At 38.5% G+C, this 18705-nt stretch overlaps 1 protein-coding gene across 18 annotated transcripts in view; it reads right to left on the reverse strand.

Moving 5' to 3' along the window:
- Positions 1-18705, reverse strand: part of KCNMA1 (potassium calcium-activated channel subfamily M alpha 1) — a 410890-nt gene that overhangs the window by 339587 nt on the left and 52598 nt on the right. The window contains exon 1 of one of the 18 annotated variants that reach the window (XM_068139898.1): positions 16342-16354. The exons of the other annotated variants lie outside the window; for them this stretch is intronic. The gene's annotated coding sequence lies outside the window, so the exon portion shown is untranslated. Of the gene's footprint in view, positions 1-16341; positions 16355-18705 lie in introns of those variants that run through there. 18 annotated transcript variants of the gene reach the window in all.

The raw sequence follows: 18705 nt of genomic DNA on the forward strand, positions 1-18705 counted from the left end.
AGACTATTAAGAGACTAGAAGATCTCCCTTATGAGGAAAAACTAGAGAATGGGATCTTTGTTTTAGTCTGTAAACTTGTGAACTCCAGAACAGGTATTGGGATTTAATTCAATAGAAATGTGTTTGAGAAAAACATCCAGAATGAAGGAAGACTGCTCAAGGAAAGAGCCACTAGAATTGCTCAGGGATAATGTCAAAACTGTTAGATTTGGTTGGGTTTGAACCCAGTTCAACTAAATCTACACATCCTATTTGAGCTAAACCAGAAAAACATGAAAATGTTTTTCTCCTGGCAATCACTGCACTTGAGTACCCATTGTGAACTTGCGCACTGATGAAGCAACAAAGTCTCTGATGGAGATATCAGACATCAGATACAATACATACACATTCTTCTAAAAATAATTAATCTTTAATGGATTTCTTTCTAGTAATGAGAATACTTGAAGAACATCTTATCACTAAGTACCAGTAAACAAACACCTACAGGACAGAAATGCTGATGCTCAAAATCGACTGAAATGAGCAAAGCAATGTAACCCATCCACTTCAGAAAAATGGCAAAAATTACATCCTACAATGAAACACAATGTGCTCATAGACATTGCACTTATATTTAAAATGCAGGATGGTAGTATTTTCCCTTGTTGACATAGCAACAACAGAAAGAAAACAACCAAGGTCCCCAAAAACCAGAAGACAACATCTGTCCCCCTCCAAAAAAAACCCAACAAACAAGTCCAGCTATTCCTACAAACTTCTTGCACCTTATAGGAAAGTATGAAGGCCTGTCTTGTGTTTATTTGAGGCTCAAGAACACAATCTCAGAGTAAGAGAAAAAAGATTTCTGTCTTCCTTTTTCTGTTTTTTCCCCAGAAGATAACCCATAAAGGAATCTTACAACTTGTTACACACAGCCTATTTCTGCATATATTTCACCAGTGAGGCATACATCTAAACAGTAACCTTCCCAAAGGTGCCTGTATCCTCTGGAAGCATTCAAGCAAATCTTTCTCCACACTCCCACAGTGAAAAGTATGCAAACTTTCAATAGTGGTTTGAAAGCCACTGTAAGAGTCCATAGCATTTTCACTGAGGCAGCACAGTGTGTAGCTTGCGTAAGGCTGAAACTGTTTGATACATCCAAAGGGTGGGGGGGAAGACAAACAACCACAGAAGAGCATAGCAATGGCTCAGATTTACACAGTTTTAATCCCACATAATTCCACAACAGGCCCCAAGCCTGTTGGTTCTTATTGGTTGGCTCTGGGCTTCCAAAGGCATGTAGCCAGTAGGAAACATTAGACAAAACGACTTAGCTGGAATTAGGCAGCATTTAGGCTGGACGAATCTGGGCCATACTACGCTATCCCATTTCTGAAAGCCCTAACAGTGCCAGTATAATTTGACCAACAAATAAGTAACAGATGCATTACTGGAAAAGAACTGCATCTGAGTAATGCATCCTACCAAGTATAATCAATGTCTAATTTTCATATGTACCTTTAGTTTCTCCAGCAACAACAGGTTTACAGAATTGCATGGCTGGTGGTGCAGCAGGATGTGAAGGAAACATCCAGTTCATAAACTGATTTTTTCCTCACTGATGGAGCCTATGTATAGCAATACTAAAAATAGCTGATCTGTGACATTCTGCTCAAGATTTGCCCTCTCCTTTTGCATAAATAAAGGATTCAATCTATCTGAACTGCTACTGTCCAGTTACTATAAAGGCACTGAATAGTCAAGGGAAACCAGCACTCTATCTCCCAAGAGTGCTAAGAGCAAAAACTATGCGCAATCCATGTCACTACAATCAAACGTTTATAGGACCCCAACTTAAAAACTTTATATAATTTTAAATATATATATATGTCCAAATAAATTAGAAGACACTCAAACTGTTAAAAGGAGTGTCACTGAGTTTCATTATAATCCTATTTACTAACATGAGATTATTAAATCTCCATAGTTAATCAGTCTAGGTCATAGACCAATACACAATTTTGCCATAAACCTCAGGGGAAAGCCAAGAACCAGTGGGAGGAGGAAATGAAATTATCTTCTCAGAGCCTCAAGAGGTACCTTTGCAGTGTGGCTTCACATGCATGGCCACATCTTCTCATGAAGAACAGGTTATGTTGCATTACTCTTTGCAATAGACAAACAGAAGACATTCCTTTTAGTGCCAAGTCAGACACCTTTCACAACAAATAGGTCATTTTAAACAAGAACTGAAGTGCAGAGGCATAATGCATTAGTCTCTCTTCCCCTTTTTTAAGCAGGCTGTTGGTCTTTGCCCCATTCTGACAGCCAATTAACACCATACGAGAGCAGCACCGATGTAAGTCACATGTTCACATTCCACTTATGTCTACAGACAGTACTCTTAAGAAATAACTGCACTCATTCTTACCCTCAGATTCTTTCAACTGGAAGTGGAATCTAGGTATCATTTGGAACACTATTTAACAACTATTTCTTTAAACACATTAACAAGCAGACAGTAACCCAATATGTGTAAGTGGCTTTTGACAACACTGTTTAATTTTCTAGCAGCAAAGTAGGACACAGAGCATAGCAAACCGTGCACACTGCACTTACCAAGTAATAAATATCACCAATCAATATTGGCTACATCTTTCTTTTAATCAGTTCAAACAGCTGGGATGTCAGACACGAAAAAAAAAATGAAAAAGTTACAGGTGGGATCACATTTACCACTCACTATTGAAAACTTCAGCTTTTTGTTTTAGCAGAAGGCTTGATGCCTTCAACCCTCACAACTGATAATGCAAAAGCATCTATTGTCAGAGATCACACTGCATGCATTTCCATCCTCTTTGTTTAATTAGCTTAGCAAAGGGCTTTAAACATGCATCTCAGTGCACAATCCATAGAACTGTTACATGACCCAAGAAGTCAAAAAATAACAAACTTACGGATCCAGTCAAGTATTTAAACATCACCATAACCTGAGTTTTAGTACTCTCACAATCTTTCAGCTAGAAGCAGAAATATGGAGAGTATTTTCCAGTTCACCCCTTAACACATTCACCCTGTGACCGATGCACAGCATATTCTCACACACACAACATTAAGTCTATCTAAATTTCTTTTAAAAGAAAAAAAAAAAAACACAACATTTTCTATCTCTGCATGTCACTGAAATTCATGTTTTTTCAAGATGTTTCAAGTTTCAGAAGCAAGACAAAAAGATGCAACCCTTCTCATCCCTACAGAATTAGCTACAGACTGAAAAACAGGTCACTGAATTTTAATTCTGGCTAGAGTTGCTGTTTGTATCAAAATACAGTTTAACTTCTCTTACCCCAGGCATAGGAAAAACTTTTACAAAGCACAGACGTAAAGACAGCCACAGCTACAAGGCTGTTAGTTACATTAGGAACTGCAGCTTGTGTAGGGCATGCAATAAATTGAACCTTGCAAAATTTCTTTTCTCATAGAAGGCTTTTCAGGTCTGGGCAGGTAAACTGCCTTTCTTCTACACAATTTCTAACTTGTGTCCTTTCTCTTGGTATTTTCCAGCAAAAAAAATCATTCTAAACAAAAACATGCAAGAACTAAACATCATTCAAACTCTGAAGGCTGGATTTTCACAGAATCACAGAATGGTGTGGACTGGAAGGGATCATCCAGATTTAATTCCACAAGGACCTTAACTTTCCTCAATTGCATCTGTACATATTCTGGCAGTGCTCCTATACTCCTCCCAAATGGCCAGTCCCTTTTTCCACACATTGTGAACTTTCTTCTATTTGAGTTTATCTAGAAGTAAATTGCTCACCCATGCAGGTCTCTGGCCTGCTTGCTTAACTTCTTTACTCATGGGGATACACCACTCAAGTCTTGTGGGAGGTAGTGCTTGAATATTAACCCTTCCTTCTATAGCTCTAATACATGGAATTCTACCAAGTAGGTCTCTGAAGAGGTCAAGTTGGCTCTCCTAAAGTACAGGGCTGCAATACTACTTAGTACCCTGCTACTTCCTCATGTGATTCTGAACTCAACCATCTCATCCTCACTGCAGCCAAGGCTGCTCCAACCTTCACATTCGCAACCAGACCTTTTTCATTAGCACAAGGTCCAGAAGTGTACCTCTTCTCTCAGGGTCATCCACCACCTGTGTCAAAAAGTTATCACCAATGCACTGCAGGAACCTCCTGGGCTGTTTGCACCTTGCTTTGTTGCCTTTCCAGCACATATCAGGGTCACTGAAGTGCCCCATGACAATCAGGGCATATGATCATGAGGCTGCCTTCAGATGTACGTAAGAAAGTCTCATCAGCTTCCTCTTCCTGATCAGAGAGCCTGTTGTAAACATCCACTACAATGTCACCCATATTAGCCTGTCCCATACTCATTCAACACAGCCTTCTTGCCTCCCCTACGCAGAGCTCAATACATTCCAGTTGCTCTCACAAGGAGCAATGACACCACCTTGCCCAGATGGCCTTTCTTAAGTAGTATGTCCATGACAGCATTCCAGTCATAGAATAGACTAGACCAGACCAGGCTGGAAGAGACCTTGCAAGCTATCCCACCATGTCACTGCAAAGATATCATGACCCTGTGACCACAACCACACCTCTATTTTTTCCTCTTTATTCTCCACATTGCATGCATTGATGTACTGGCATTTTAGAGGGGTAGTCAAGTACAAAGGTTTCCCTGGAGGGGTGCAAGAGGATCTACCACAGTCGTACACATCCTTGAGGTAGTTGGCCTTGTGGCTCTCCTTTTAGAAGGCAGCTAAGGAACATATGATGGTGCTCTGATTGGCCTGGCTTGTTCCCCTGTTGGATGGGATGGCATGAGGATTGCCATCTTGAACTCCACCCCTTGAGCCCTTCAGTTTAAGGCCAGCCTCATCAAGTTAGCCAGCCTGCTGCCAAAGATTACCTTCTCTCTTCAAGACAGGTATTCTCTCCCTTAATAACAAATCATAGTCATCAAAGAATGACCCATTGTCAAAAAAACAGATCCAGATTTCTGTTTTACAGTTCTCTTACACAAAACAATATTGGCTCCTACTGAATATTCAAGTCTACTGTGACTTGCAGAAATACAGTAATCACAAAATTTGTCAGTAGGATATAATAAATATCCTATATGGTATTTCAAAACATAGTATGTACTGAAAAGCTGTGCCTGATGGTACAATAGAACATGACCAGTATTTTTGCAGGGGTATGCTTCTTTGTTGACAGCTCAATCTAACATACATCCAGTCTTAGACATATAACCACTGGCTAAAACAGATACAGGTTAACAGAGAGCAAATATAAGCAGTCAAGCAGAAATCGTTCCAGAAGCTAAAATAAATCAGTAATTAAGTGACACTTTTCAGAAATATAATTTTAGTTCTCATTTCCTAAATACTTTGCTGGCTGTTATTTTGGGAAGGCTATTAACCACTAGGTTATTTTTAATGTCCTGCATGTGACAGATGTCTCTAAAATAAAAGGCAGCTGAAGGACAACAAACTCTTTTTCCAGGCTGGCTTTTATGTCCAGTGTAACTGTAAGGATCAACCCCAAATACCCTCTAATAAACACAGAACTCATACTGACCGCTTTCATATAAATAGCTGTTTAAAACCACTATTTTTCCTCTTGTTAAAGGAAACCTGTATTTGCAGGATGTTTAACCTCAGAGAAGAAAATATGGTTAACTAGGAATTTCAGTAGAAGTGGGACCTTAGCTGACATTGAGACAGGACATAAGGAAATTAGAGTGTCCTACAGGCAGATAACTGTAATTGCTTTGCTGCTAGTGTCATTAAAATGATAAGAAGTACCACCATACAGGCTTTTAAGTCAACAGCTCCTGACCAAGCAGACAGATACCAAGTAGTTGCCATGAAAAAAAAAAAAATTAAAGGAAAAAAAAAAAAAAAAAAAAAAAAAAAGAGGAAAAAGGAGAAAAGAGAACAGCAAATATAGAAAAATCTCTGTGCTAAAGACAGTAGTAAATGAGTTATTCATTACAGTCTGGGTTACTGTAAGAATTAAAAATTTATGCGTAACAGTATCAGACTGGGTCTGCAAGATACAGACATTTCTGAAGACATCAGATAAATTACAGATAAACCAGAGAGTAAGGCATAGCCCCCATTTTTCATTCAGGGGAGGGGAAAAAAAGAAAAAAAATGAAAGGGGAAAAAATCAGACCACTCAAGAGAAAAGTGTGGATTCTTTACCAAAATGCTTAAGAGTTGTAACAACCAGTCCTCTGGGGTTGAGAAAAAAGATCCCTTCCTCAGAGTCCCCATTTGGGCCTGGTACTAACTGAAGTTTGAAATCTTCCATTACATACTAAGGAGTCTGTTCATACAGCTGTGAAGTAGTTCATTGTTCACTGAAAGGCTCTTCCCTGCATTGGTACTGCTACACTAGTACCACAGCCTTAGTCACATTTGGATCACAATGAAAGGATAGCTAAGATGTGATGAGAAACACAGTCCATCATTACTTCAAGTAGGTTACATCAGTCCTTTTGGATGTTGCTGAGGAAGAACATACAACAGGTGCCAGAAAAATCCATCTGTACTCCTTGGAAGAGCCAAAACACACAGAACTGGAAAGAGTTGCTGCAGACACTCTCAGGTCAAAAATGACCACAGAAGGCAAAGTAAACCACCAGCCAAGGAATCTACTAATTTATGTCAGCAGTTCAGGTTTTGTGCCAGTTACAAATAAAAAGAGAAGTTTCATACTATCAGTACTTAATTGCCTGGTATTTGTTATTATACCAATGTTTAAAATATACAAACTAGTCAGAGATTAAGCACACTCAGTTTTGTAAGTGTGTACAGTATACTAGAAAAGCATTTTTCTCTGTATGAACACTTGAAGGTAGCAGCCTGTATATATTCCATGAGCACACCACAAAAACAATCTTACGTGAATCCTAAAATATAATGTGACAGTCAGACCAAAGGCTGAGAAGCATTAAACAGCATTTTGGACAAAATTAGAAGTATATTGTTGCCTCAAGCATACTACCTTACTTTATCACCACTTAAATACTCCTTCTGTTGCTTTCTAGTAATGATTGAATTATATATTCTATGTGAAATTCACCTTAGCTTTGGAACATCTAATCAGAGGGAAAAACATCTAAGTAGATCTTAGGAAGAGACTCCTTTATTTTGAGTGACAGAGCACTGCCACAGGATGCCCAGAAAGGTTGTGGAGTCTCCTTCCCTGATGGCTTCCAAAAATCTACCTGCATGCAATGTTGATCTAGGTGGACCCTTCCAACCCTTATCATTCTATGATTCTAAATCCTAATGACTTTTCATGTCAGCTTATGCTTTGGTTATGAACAATGATGCAGATTAGTAAAAAGGACTGAAAACCCTTTTATTGTGTGGCCGGTTGACGTTGCCCCCTTAAGAAAGGGAATATGGTGGACGGAAGTTGGTAAACAGAAGGAATAGTCTAAACTAATTTCATTGGGAGAGTGGGAGGAAGCACCTTCGGAACTGGGAGTGAACTGGACATTTCCAGGACTTTTCTATCAGTCTTGCTTCCGCCTTTCCTCGGTGCAGCAGCTCTCTGTCTGTGCTGGGCTTTCTGCCAAGGCCTCGGCCTTGAAGTCCAGATACCAGGCCTGTATTAACTCCCTTCCAATTAACACGAACTGCTTCTAACCTTTTTTTCCTCTCTTTTCTTTCTCTTTCTATCCCATTCTGGGGAAAGGGGGGGGAAGAGAGGGGAGAGCGGAGGTGGGGAACCCCCCTCTCTGCCGAGGGGGGTTACTCTCATTTCTGTGTTGCTCTGTTGTATATCTTTGTATATATTGTAGATATTGTAAATTTGTAAATATTCCCCTGCATTCCCTACATTGCTTTGTAAATATAGCTCCACTGCTTTGCTAATTCAGCTTGTGAGCTTTTTTTTCCTTTCCCTTCAATTTTTTTTTCCCTTTTACCTTACAAGGGGGAAGGGAGGAGGCTTCTCGGCCTTACCCTTCCACCCACCACATATTGATGGACAATATAATATAAACAAAAGTTCTCTACATAATTTTGTCATTTGAAGTGGAAAAGAGAAATGAACATGAGATGACATATAATTTCTGAATTCCACTCAAGAATACCATGACATGAGGACATATATGACGTGATTTCCTTTAGGATACTTGTGCATCTTAGTAGTCAAGGTACTATTTAATATTTTTTTCATTTACCCTTTTTTTTATAAAATAGATTAAGTTTGTTAAGTTAAAAAAATTTTTTGGTGAGCAAGCATAAATCATAAATTCTCCATTTATGCAGTGCTATGAAGACAGAAATGGCTAGGTAATGTATTTTCAGACAGGAGTTTTAACACAACAATGACACAGCTTCCTTTGTAAAGACGTTCACATGATGTAAAACTGCATAAAAGTCACAATGCACAAGGACTTAGGTTCCACCTTTTTACTTCAGGAGAGACTTAAGGATATGGCAAGAGAATTAAGCAATTAGCTACATCAGCTTTCGTAGTATCAGTGAGGGTTGGAAGGGACCACAAGGATCATCTAGTTCCAACCCCCCTGCCATGGGCAGGGACACCCCACACTAGATCAGGCTGGCCAGAGCCTCATCCAACCTGGGCTTAAACACCTCCAGGGATGGGGCCTCAACCACCTCCCTGGACAACCCATTCCAGGGCTTCACCACTCTCATGGTGAAGAACCTCCTCCTCACATCCAGCCTGAATCTCCCCACCTCCAGCTTCCCCTTTGTCTGGTTCAGCTACCAAACACATACCAAAAAAAAAGAAAAACAAAACAAAACAAAACACTAAACAAACCAAACAAATCCTCACCAAACAAACACCCCAAAAATTAATCCTATCCTAGCTGAACCCAGGACAGCACCTAAAAACACCAGACCTTTCCACATGGACATGAATTATCTTTTACCATAATGTTACTGGGCTTCCAAAAGTAGTATTAAGCATAAACAGAGCTGCCCTTGGAAAGGCATTTGCCTGAATTATCACATTTATATTAAACTATCTTTGCTAACAGTCTCAGTGGTGCTGTTCCAATTATTTTTCTCATAACTAGATATATTTGGTTAATCTTGGCCAAAATATCAAACAATAGCTGTAAGAGCTGATTTAAGACTGGGAACAAAGGCATCTAGTGGTTATCATTTGTTAAACAATAAAGACAGTCCAGCTTTGGGAATCTACTCTGCATAATAGGACTGCACTGATTGCCTCTATTTTATTTCTAGCCTCTTGGGGAAACACTGTAAGATTAAAACATTGAACAAGGACTGTTCAGATTTTACAGAACAGTGTTTTCTTTAGTCCTTGGAGAAAGAAACCTACTTTTCCAAATACCATTTTTAATTAGACTTACTTAACAGGGATATTCTGTTGTACTGGTAGACCTGAGCAGAGCTTCATTACTAAACAGGAACACTACTCTCTGGTCCAGTCTAACATGATATTCTGTGCTGGTGATCATTCAAAACCTACTATACACACCAAGGTGAATGCTGAGAATTCTCTACTAGGAATCTAGATTGAAGGGCTTTTGACAGCTTTTGAAGTTTGGCCTTGAACTGCTCTCAAACATCTGTTCATTACACCTCACCTATCTTGCATTACTGAGATTCTGGAGCCAACACATCCCAGTTTCCATACTGCCTGAATATTTATCAAACAAACCACACTATGTCTCAAAAAGGAGTTTAGAGCAATTAATATTTCTGGTGCTTGTAAGTGGATATTTGATAGACATTAGTTTGTGTAGACACTTATGAACACAAATAACCTAGCACAGAGGACAAAAACACTTGAGACATGAAGGGAACCAAGGACAATGTTCAAGCTATGTAATGTCCTTAAATGGTTTGAAATTAATATTCAGCCAGAAATACAGCAGATGTTTTGAACACCTTCCACAAGATTAGAAACAATATGGTTGAAGTAGACTAAATGCTTCCTTGCTACTAGCACACTATTACCTTACAATCACTTCAAGTGAACCCATCACAGTTATTTCCACACTATTTGCAGGACTGAAATCCACACTTCCCCTGTTGGTGTACTTACTGTTAAGTGATTGTATAAAAGCCAAACAATCTGTACTTCCCCAGACGTAAGACCACAACAACTGTATGTTGTCCAACATACAACACAGATGAAGATAACCATCTTTCAGAACAAAGCTTAAACTGATCTTTAGGTCTGAGTTGTATGGGGGAAAAACACAGTACATTAGGTATTTTTTGTGTATCGTTGTTACAGGTATCTAAACAAAGTCAAAATGTTGTTGGACAATTCCCACGAGTAAGCCACACTGAAGTACTGCAAGGCTAACAGGTCTACTATTCACTGAGCTGTAAGTCTACTCAATATAACAGAACTTCACAAGAAAATAAGACAATTTCATTAAACCTTTTTGGAATTTCAGCACCATTAGCCCAGGAGATAGTTTAATCCGCTTTTTAATATTACTGCCCACCTTTTAAATCACACTGGAATGTTTTCCCAGCTAAGTAAATCATCCTCTTTTCCCTGTTTCTTCTACACTTATTGCATATTTTTCATTGACTAGGTCCTCAGTGACCTTTTCTACTTAGATGATTTCCAGAGTCACAGTATTTTGGGACTATTTCAAAGTCAAACCACTGGAACGTAAAGTTATTTTTACGCCCATACTGAACCGCTCATTAACTACCTGACATTCTGAGAATAATTAAGGACAGATAACCAAGATAATTTTTCCTAATTAGAACAATATCTATACAGTTTGTGACAAAGCTTGAAACTGAAAACTGTTTCTTGAATGGAAAAGATTGTTTTCTCTACTTGAAACTAACAGACGTGATATAGCACTTTGATAGACTAGTGGAACTAATAGCATTTATTTTGCTAAAAACAGCACAAAAGCATTTCCAACTGAAAAGGTATCTTCATGATTAAGAAAAAAATACTAAATAAAGGAAGGGCTCACGTAAATTTGACAAAGTCAAAGCTAGGCAACCTTCTTTTTAGTTCTCCAGACTCGAGTATTTATGCATCTCAACAATCAGAAGTTAAATTACTGTTCATTATGATAACGCTATTATTATGAAGAAGTATCAACATTACTACAATAAATGTATTTTTTCAGGGATGGTAGTTCCAGTTCAAATAAAGCATTTCAACTCATCTTTGATTTGAGGAACATGGGGGGAAACAAATGTTTATAGGATAGAGAAAATCTTGCTGGAATTCATGTCAGAAGCATGGCATTCACTGGATAGGTCTAAAGTTAGAAAAGTAAACTGGTTTTGTTATAAAACACCCTCACAGCTTCAATTTATTTATTTTTAATCAGGTGAAAAACATGGAAAGAAGGATATCACTATATTATACTATAGTATTTATCTATTTCCTTTTTCAAACACCATTGAAATGAACAATTTGAGGTCTGTTTTTTCTTTTATGTAAGTCCTAATTTTTCTCTGGTTAGATATTATAACCCTCCAATGCTACCCACTAATAAGAAACATAGCAACATGGAAATCAGCAGGCATTGCTCACTGATGTAATACATCTGAACCCCCACTACTTCATTCTTAAACACTGTGCTGCAGATAAGAGAAACCCTACACCTTTACAGCTACCCTCACTGCAACTATCCAACACTTCCTACCAAAACAAGTACTAAACCATTCCTCGAAGTATTTTATTGTGAAAGCTGTTTCACACCAGTGATGAAGCCTCACCACACCTACCATTCTGGATGACATCTTTTCATGCAGGTATGATTTCTGGTTGGTATTACCATTATTTGAAAGCCCTGCTTCAGAAGACCATAGAAACATTTGAGAAAATGGCTGCAATTGCAGGGCAATATTATTTATTAAATAAATAAATGTAGAGCTTCCAGCCTCATGTTTTTCCCCATTCTGTACTGCTCAATCATTAGCATATTCATATTTTCTGGATCGTGCTATCAAAATCTACATAACAGAGATGAACTCCCTCACATAGCAAATATGTGTGAACATCTCTTAGCAACAACTGGTCATGAGCCAGCAAGGAAACTTAACAGTGATCCCACTTAAAACATCCCACTTATGCATACCAAATGATAATGCCATCAGTAAAAATACAAACTGTTCACTAAAGCAGCATGCTCTTGAATGCTTGAAATTAAATCTTCCCCACAGAAGACAGACACCAGAAGGAGCTGTGCTTTGTCCTTGACAGCTATTCCAAGAACACTTGCAAGGGAACAGTAACGTGTGCTCCTGTCCCCAACTGTTTCTTTTCCAAAATCTTTCACATTCAGGCATTGCTTAAAATTCATACGCACATAATGTGCCTACATTACCATCATCAGAGCAAAAAAGGAAGAGAGAGAGAGGGAAACCATTTAGCAGCTTTCTGTGTTACTCAACCACGTGGTAATTTTGCCAGACTAAAATAGGTACCAACCACTGCAGCATTAAAAAAAAAAAAAATCAGACTTCCCAAATGCCTGAAAAATAAGAGTGAGCTTAATATCAGTAGCCTCCTAATTGCATACATAATAGCAAGGATAACTATCACAATGATTTTAAGGTTCTTAAGCCAACTTCATGCATTCCTCCAACTGAATGAGGGGCTCCAGAAAAAAAGACAAAGTTAAAAAAAACAAATCTGATCTCTCAGAACACAGTCTTCTCTCACCCTTGTTTGCCCAATAAGGCAGGTTAATCAGATAAATATTTGTAACTTCTCTCCTTTGTCATCATGAAGAGTTCATCACTATGAGGGACATTTATGCTTCAAATTAAATTCTCCTGTCAAAAGTAATGTCACATTTATATGCCTACTTTATTTCATTTACTAGAGCTACACTGAATTTACCTGAAACCTTTTTCAGCTTACTGTAGGCTACTGAACATACTTCGCTTTCTGTAGCATACTTCTCACAGGGGTGCTATTTATTAGGTCAAAGGCATTTAAGTATTCAGAAATCTATTTGGAGTAGGTGGGGAGAGAGGACTGCCATTTTAAGGATAAATGACGAAGAGATGAGTGAACTAGTTCAGAAAACTAGATAAAAATAAAGTCTGACCCGACTTTTGTGCAGTATGTAGATCACACATGAGTGGAGAGGGACCAGAATTAACAGGAGTAAACTTTCCCTGAACAAGGTAATAAATAAGTCAAACATCACAGATGCTGTTCTGCAGAAGGGAAAGAAGCAAGAGTAATGGGAAAGATAGCAAAAAAAACCCAAGGAATTCCTTTCACTAATTGTTACAGTTTGAGCTGGGTGCCCCCCTGCAGTGTTTACTTCCTGTGTCCAGAAATCCAGCCCAGGGGTGGACACAGGAAATTATGTAGTATTTCATACCACAATCCTTTGCACCACTATAAGATGCAGTGCGGAGTCTAGCACGCTCTTTTTTCTTCCTCCTCCGTCAGCCGGTAACTGGGGAGATGTCTCCTGGCTTTGGGCCTGGCTAGGCCCAAGGCCACGGGGGGATGGGCAGTCTCAGATCTGGCCAGCTGAGACTAGCCTAGCAGTGGGAGGGGGAAGAAGGAGCCCTGGGGGTCTCGGATGTACCCTCAGGTGGGGATGGGTTCTCTCTGGGTCTGCTTTGGGATTTTTCTTTGTCACTCTGCTTTTGCTTTTCTGTAAAAGTTCACTGCTTTCTATTTAAACTTTCCATCACTTTTGCAATCCGTTTGTCTGAGTGTTTATTGTTTGCCAGGGGTGGGGAAGGGGGCTGCTTCAACCTAGCACACTAATTTTAGTCCAATTTCTTGAAATAATTTTTTAATGCAGGCAGCAAGTTGCAATTGTCTGGAATATATGAAAGAAGGACACTAATAACTAAAAACAGAAGCATAGAGAAAGATACTGAATAATATTTTCAAAGTACCTTTAAAATAGATTTTTAACTCAAAGAAATGTAGCTACACATTCTCAGAAATAAGAGAGACATCTCTACTCCAAATGATGTGTTAGAGCTTTTAGGAAAATGCACTACATACATCCTTTAACACAGTAGTTAGTGCTTACATTAAATGGAAAAACTAAAGCCATCTCAGCTCACTGCATTTTCTGTAACATCTAACATCTGAAGTACTCCTCTCTTCTCATGTTTTTGTCAGCTTTTATTTGATCTTATCTCAAAAACAGATACGCATTTTTCACCTTGAATTCTTCAATACACATGGACTTGTTTGAATTATAATAGTTTCACTTAAAATTATATTGCAGTTCATCTAGCTGTGACAGAAATAACAGTCTGAATTACCATCTAGGGAGAAACAGCCCCCTGCTAAAGTTAAGACCATTATCTCTGCCAGATACTTGATTCAAAAATCATCCAGCTTCAGTGTGGGTTGTGTAACTTTTTTTGTACTAGCATATCTTTGAGTAAAATGTAAATTATTCTTAAATATTCAGTAGAAAATGATCAAAATGTTTAGTAGCTTATCAATTCAATCCTTTCACACTCATTTTAAGCATATACTATTGAAAAGTCTCTGAAATTATAAACACTTGTTCTAAAACTACTTGGTAGATTTTAATACTTATCAGGCACTGAACTATTCAGAAGCTATAAAAAATTCTCCTCCATGCTGGAAGACCACTGGTACATTACTCACATTTTAGAAACTCAGAAGTCTTAAGTTGGTTTCTCATAGATGGCTTAAGTAAATGTATTTGTTTGAGGACAACAGTTATTGTCCAGATGTGAGTCTATGAAGTCATGTATCAGTAAGTTTGGAGCAGCTTCAATGAAGTGCTCTAAATAATAAACATGGGTATTAATGAGCTGTGTGCAGACTCTCAATAGCTCAAGATAAAGCAGTAAGTGTATGTTGAACAGCAAGAAAGTACAATGTATAGCTACATATAAGGGATGTCAATTACTTCAACTACCCTAGTCATCTAAAATAACTTATGAAGAAAAAGGAAATAAAACATATTTTATGTTTTCTTGCTGTTAGGTCATTCTATCGGTTTCCCAGACTCCTAACAGACAATAATGAAAACAATCTTAAGATGAGGCTCCATTTTACTGCAACCCTGTTTTCAACTTCATATTAACACCTTGCACAAAATTTTACAAATTGTCTTTTATTTTACTAAAGCAGAATAGTATTTTTACCTTAAAGCATGTCTAAGGGTGAGAGTGGCTCAAGTAAAGCCAGCATACAAGGCATACTCCAAAAGTTTTCCAGTAATAATGAAACCACTTGAAGTGTGATGCTGGGGAGAACCTTGGGGCACCAACAACTCAAATTGGGTTTTACAAATTGAGGAGGTATATGCCTCCTACCTAAATGCAAGAGCAAGTTAGAGGTCTGGTGTCATTAGGTACTGGCTTCTGAGATGAGAGTGCCCCGGAGAAGGACTCAGTATGCAGAGGGTTCATACTTATAAGTATCTCCAAGATCATCCCATAGCCAAACTAGCACATTTGTTGCAAGACAGAAGTCAGCACTTGAATAAACATGGGAAATCAGTATCCCTCAAAATAAATATATTAAATTAATGAACACTGACAGAATGGCACTAGGAATTCTCCATCTGTATTGCATCTTATGATTCATTTCATGACCACATGAAATAGAGAAAATTAGCATGTCCTTTTCCTGAAATATGATGGCCCATTTTTGTGAGAAGTTACATTATTAACAATCCTGTGAAAGGAGAAATTTTCATGTAAGGCTGAGAGAGGACGTGCTAACAGAGAATCAACTGTCTGTTCATCAGGTATTTTAGAGACTACTTGAAACTAAAGATGGTAAATGACACCACAGACCAGTACAGTTATCCTGCAAGACTTCAAAGAGCTTTTTGCCTAAAATCTGCTGATGCCAAGAACAGTAAATTATCACAAATTGGAAGAGAACGTATAGAGAAATAAATTGGGTTAAGTCCACACTTACCAATATTCTAAAATAATACAATTTTGCAATTAATTTATTCTGTTCTAGTCAATTAAAAACATACAAGATCCATTATCTAACAGACTGCAGTCAGAGAATAAGGCAGAAGCCATTCTCTTCTGATACGGTTAGTAATTATGCATGCCATTTGTTGTTATGCAGCTGAATTGACTCAAAATTCTGCATTAGCCCTCATGCTGCAGCCCTTTTACATGGAAAATGGCCAGCCCGAGTATACTCCCACACTGCAATGAGAATGCCATGAAATGGCTGTGAATCACAGATGGTGCCAGCAGAGATCTCTTCATTCCCATCTTTAGTCAGTCTGCCGGCAGGGAAATGCATTGGCTGCAGAGTACCCACCTCCTGGAGCGTCAGCAGCAGCTCTACTCTATTTGCCACAGACAATCAGCTTACCTACCTATGCCTGCTCTCTAGTCTGAAGATGCATTCTGCATTCACTGCACACAAAATCCCCTGTGCATTGCTGACACTGCAGCACTTTTTATAACCTCATTAAGCCACTTATCTCCTGCTCTGGTCTGTGAGCTAGTTCTCACTCATAGGCAACGCTCTATGCAGACATTAAAGACACAATATGACCTCTAATGCTGCTTCAGACTGGGTAAAACTTCTGCTTTTCTACCACGTAACTTTCTGTAGGTGGTATCTTTATGGAAGAATAAAATATTTCAAAAAATGTTGAATGCTAAGTATGTTAAGTAGCCAAAGTATGTTAAGAACCCAAAACTACTAAGCACAAATGATACCATTAGCATATGGCTCCATCTGTTTAAAAGCTTCAGTATCCTCTCAAAAGTTTGAGGTTAGCTCTATATTATGGTTTTAGCTGGCACCATTCTAGCAAACATCCCATCCTTCCTTCTTTTCTTATGATTAACAGTTCCAAAGAAAGTCAGAAGCATTAGCCTACCCAAGTAGAAATACCAGGTATCTTTAACAGAAATTAGAACAACGGCTCCCATGTCTCTGAGTAGCGGAAAGCACTGGGTTAGCATAGTGGATAAACAGGGGAGAAAAATAAAAAACTCCAAAGAACCCAACTAGCTCAGTCTAAAAGAGGTCTAGAACACACTGCTGAGAGAACAGCATAATCTGTATTACAGCCCCTCCCCACCCCCCAGCCACTGAAATCAGCACAGACAAGTGATGGCAGGGTGGAGGGGAAGAGTCCTTAACATGCTGTGCCAGGAAAGCTTTTGCTGCTGAAGCCCAGCAGAAAGCAGCTTTGGCAGCACACTCTTTGGTAAGCACAGAACACGGCTGGTACAGTACAACTGCATCTGCTTTGTTATTGTTTTGTCAGTAAACCACACCAATATCTCAGAAGGCTAAAAACATGTTATAGATGTGGCCTAATACACGGAGAATGTATCTCGCAGATCTTGTCAAAATGCCAACAGACACTAAAAGGAGCACAGCCAAGGTTCCTAGCAAATACTCATAGACACATGACAATGCACAATTCTCTTCCATTTACATTTTTATGAAGAGTTTGACTGTGAAGTCTAGGCAGATCCTGTTTTTCCTTATAACTCACTTTTAGCCTCAAAAATTTGTTATTGCCTTATATTCTAAACTAATGACCACTGTTATTGAGCACCATTTTGTTAGCTGGAAAAAAATAAATAACCAGAAAACTGTTTAGAGCTACATTTGGAAAGCAGTCTTTGTAAGGATATTTTTATTAAGGGTCTCACATTTATCACTTGTAAAAGATACACATCAAATATTATCAAAGTGAGAATTGGCAATATTAAGTGTATAAATTAGAAATTTATCACCTAAGTCTAATTCAGATTGGCACACGTAAGCTCACTTGAGCACTACAGGTGACCACATTTCACAAAAAGACTGCATGTTGCCTTCTGCAAGCAAACAAGGGCTTAGTACTGCAACTCTTAAGTTACAGTGTAAGGGAATACTTAAAATGCAAACTATTTTTCCTAATAAAAAAATATTTCAACTAAGTAAAAGGAACTTGAAAATGAAGTTAGAACAAAAAATATTTTTATCTGTTTTCCCCCATTCCAGGGAGAAACTGTGGGCCAAGTTCACACACGCACAATCGTGGGATCAAAATAAGGTCAATTCCATTTTTTCCCAGCTAGTGTAGGTATCACATATTACCGTTCATGCAGTAGATCATGAAGTCTAAAATTTTTAAATGAGCTAAAAATTACCTTGTTTTCCTTTCCAGTCTCTTTAGCCACAACCTACACTAAATAAGGCGAAGACATTAGCACACAGCATCACACCTTCTGCATCCCTTGAGCGGTTTGTTCTACAATATGCAAAGAGATACAGAAAAAGAACACTGCGAAAGAAAAAAATGGGAAGGTTAATGATGTAATCTATTGTCCATGGCCACTGCCTGCAGAGCTCACAGAAGCTTGTAATTGCCATCTATTTTCAGCCACAGAGCAAATATCAAGTTATTTTGAGATAGTTAAAGTCAACAACAAAAAACCTTTACTGTTCAGCATTTTCCTATATGATTTGGGATAATAAAACTGCTTATAACTTGTCTCTCCCTTTACAAAATACTTTAATAAATCTTCAGGCAAGGGCTATTCCTGTCAAAATACTGGATAAGGAGGCTGCTCCTTGTACTCTTCCCTGCTCTGTGTCCTGAAGTAAGAAATTCTTCTTGTGCAGCCCTCCCTAGAGTCAGCAGAAGCATTGCTGGAGGCAAAAATACTCTGTCAGCTGCAGGAGCTGGTGTATACACCAGATCTAGACATGGTCTTCCCAGGGCAACGGC

The sequence above is a fragment of the Melanerpes formicivorus genome, unplaced genomic scaffold, assembly GCF_026170545.1.
Source record: "Melanerpes formicivorus ecotype bairdi unplaced genomic scaffold, bMelFor1.0.p_v2 SCAF_6, whole genome shotgun sequence".
Lineage (NCBI taxonomy): Eukaryota > Metazoa > Chordata > Aves > Piciformes > Picidae > Melanerpes > Melanerpes formicivorus.